Source organism: Cryptomeria japonica, chromosome 11 (genome assembly GCF_030272615.1).
Source record: "Cryptomeria japonica chromosome 11, Sugi_1.0, whole genome shotgun sequence".
NCBI lineage: Eukaryota > Viridiplantae > Streptophyta > Pinopsida > Cupressales > Cupressaceae > Cryptomeria > Cryptomeria japonica.
The window spans coordinates 532,577,094-532,580,717 of NC_081415.1; positions in this window are offsets into that span (position 1 = coordinate 532,577,094).

Genomic DNA, 3,624 nt, shown 5'->3' on the forward strand with positions numbered 1-3,624 from the left:
CTCATTGTCATCCACACATCCAAGAGATCATAGTGCAAAGAGAGAATAGAGTAGCAATAGTCAACAACGATGGCATTGGTGCATAGATTTGATCGCATTCGCCGATTTTAGAGGCCGGCAAATGCAGGAGAGTCGGTAAGTACCGCAAAACCTCCTTGTACTTTGTCGCATTAAATGTTGTCATAAATGCATGCTAGGTAGGGCAATAAATGCGCTTTAGGATAATGTCAAAAAATGTCAAAAACGTGTAGGTGTGTCTGCATTAGTGCCAGGCACGTCTAGGTTGGCTAGGCGCGTCTGCGTTTATGTCAGGTGCGTCTATGAATTCAGCAACATTTATGTCAAATGCGAACGCGTCTGTGTTGTGCAGACACATTTGTGCAATGTGGGCACATTTGTGTAGGATAGGCGTGTCTGTGCAGAGCATAGGCACGTCTATGTATTTCAGGTGTGTCTGTGCAGAGCAGGCACATTTGTGCAGTTTGTAAGCGCGTTTATGTCTTCAAGGTCAAATCGTCAGTTCTGTCATCAACATACGCTGTCGATTGGATAAGCTGCTGAGAGGATACACTCAAGCAGATCCTCTAGGGAAGACTAAGATAGATCAAGGCACTTTGTGATGAACAGTGAGTACCAAGACATAGTACTTTGTGATGAACAGGGAGTACCAATAGGAGCAGCACTTTGTGATGAACATGGAGTGCAAATATGAGCAGCACTTTGTGATGAACATGGAGTGCAAATATGAGCAACACTTTGTGATGAACAGGGAGTGCAAAATACGTAGTACTTTGTGATGAACATGAAGTACCACTAGGATAGATAGCAACACTTGTGATGAACAGTGAATGTCACCAGGATAGAAGCAACACTTTGTGGTGAACAGTGAGTGTCACTAGGATAGAAGCAACACTTTGTGATGAACAGTGAGTGTCACGAGGATTGACATGATTGATTTGCTTGACTGTAGGAGTATTTGCCTATGTTGGAGTCACAAGAGAGATTCCCGTCGATGTAGAGATTACGACCAGAGCTGACATTCGAGGACCGAGCTACTATTGAGGTTATGGGTCTGAGATACATTCTGTATGTGCCTGAGTTTTGGGCGAACATGGGTTTGCTGACTGCACTTGCTGAGAGGTGGCACTCAGAGACTTGTACTTTACATTTACCGATGGGTGAGATGACAATAACCTTGGAGGATGTATATAGGCTATTGAGGATACCGATCAATGGGGAGCTGATACCCTGTGATCGAGATGGAGACAAGGAGGCCCTAAGATGAGTGTTCCAGGATCTGGGACTGGAGATGAGGGTTGGACATGTGGCATGGGATACCATGACAGTGACATGACTAGCACTACCAGCAGTGCTAGAAGGAGTGATCAGTGGGTTCCTGTGTCCAGACAGGGCGACGCGAGGGTTGGCTGTGGGCTGGGGGAGCACCTTGGAGACGCTGGTCACACAGCACACCAGATATGCCTGGGGATCGTGCATGCTGGCACACTTATACTATGAGCTGCATCAGTTTGTGTATCATGGATCCGTAGGATTGGGCTGCGGAGTTACATTGCTGTAGGTGTAGGCATATGAGCATCTGTCGGTTACCCGACCGATACATTTTAGGGGTAGGGGTCATGGACGCAACTTTGTTCATTTGTACGATATGATTACATCATAGCCACAGATTGGCAGGTTGGAGCATTGGCATCGAGTCCTGGATGAGATTGACACTGTGATATGGAGGTCGTACCGTAAGTGCGAGCAGTGGGAGGAGGACGCAGTAGATCTACCTTATACCTTCCGGAGTAGATATCTGATTGGGCAGATGCCCTATGTATTAGAGAGACAACTAATTGACAGGGTATGCAGGCAGTTTGGCCATATTCAGCAGATGCCACGGGGTTCCAGGATGTATGCTCGGATAGTCAAGGATCAGGCACACTTTGGGCTGCTATTGTCATATGATTAGGCCGTGATGCAGCTGGTAGAGATGGTGTCGATGCCATGGGATATGTGGCCAAAGATTGAGGATGCAGGTATGGATGCAGAGTACATTGCATATTGGGCTGAGAATCCCTTTCCATGACTGACTGACCCAGGTGAGCCTCTAGATGGAGATGGAGATGGTGGTGGGGATGGGGATGATGATGGAGATGGTGGGGAGAGAGGCCGACGGAGGAGGCGGGGTGCAATTGGAGATAGGAGGGTGGCTCCACAGAGAGAGGGTGGGGAGGAGAGACAGGCTCGGGTGGTGAGGGGTCGCGGTGGATTGCCACTACAGGTGCCAGCAGCACAGGGTCCTAGACAGGTGCAGGGACAGGGGTAGAGGCAGGTACAGGCAGAGGCATAGGCACAGGAACAACCACCAGTACAGGGGGAGCCACACGCAAAGCCACAAGCAGAGGCACAGGGGGTCGAGGAGGAGGAGGATGAGCTACTTGAGCTGAGGGAGATCTGTTAGGGATAGGCAGATGAGATCCAGGACCTGGAGAGGGAGATAGCTAGGCTCAAGAGGCGACTGAGGTACATAGAGAATAAGCGAGATCAATCTATCCAGCGCTATACTAAGGCTGAGACAACACTAAGGGCTGGGAGGCAGGTGGCAGAGGACACAGGGGTTGGATATGCCTATGTTCTACAGGTAGGGGAGGAGATAGGTTACTGGTGAGACCTATACTACGGGGCAGTGCCACCAGAGCAACGGACAAGGAGCTTCTGTAGACCATCGCGGACAACGACGACTACGGGAGGGAGCCAGAGGAGACAGGCATCCAGCAGTAGGGTTATGGGTCCTCCACCACCACTAGATAGAGGGGGCAGGAGAGATGATCCTGGGGCGGGTCCTTCTAGGGCTCAGACTCCATCGAGGCCAGGCAGCTCCGAGGGAGGGAGTTCATCATAGCCATAGAGGGCTCCCTATGTATCAGTTTTGTACCATTTTTGTATGATGATGTAGACACCTTCGGGTGATTTTGTAGCCATATGTATTTTGACATCATTGTATCATGACACTTTTGATTATATATATGAGATGATTCATCTTTGCGACAGCTATATGCATGTGTACCTATGTGATGAGATGTTTCATGATGTATGTTTCTATGTGATGCTTATGTTATGGATGCAAATATGTATATGATGCAATATTTTTGTTCTTTTATGTTTTTAATATGTTATGCCAATGCAAATGTGAATGTATGAAATGCAAAGAACTATTTACATGATGAAAATGTAAAATGTGCTAACATGTGTTGTGTGCAGAATGTGATGTAATTGTGATAGCTATATGTATGTATGAAATGAGATATGTGGTAATGCAGGTGCAACTACATGAAATGCAAATATTTTTGGTGTGTCATTATACTCAGTCATGTGATAACAGGCTACATGGACTCAAGAAGGACAATGGAGGTCAATCAAGAACGGGGGATGGAAGATAGAATGTATGAAAATGAAAAGAGCTTCTTGTGCGTTATCATCATTGAGCTTTATTATGGCAAGTAGGTTATGACAATCGAGGCATATGTTCGACCCAGAAAGTAATTGTATCTGTTTGCATGGAGATAAGACAGTCACAAACAAGGAATGCCCCAGTTCACACTAGACTCACAGTGTCCTCAT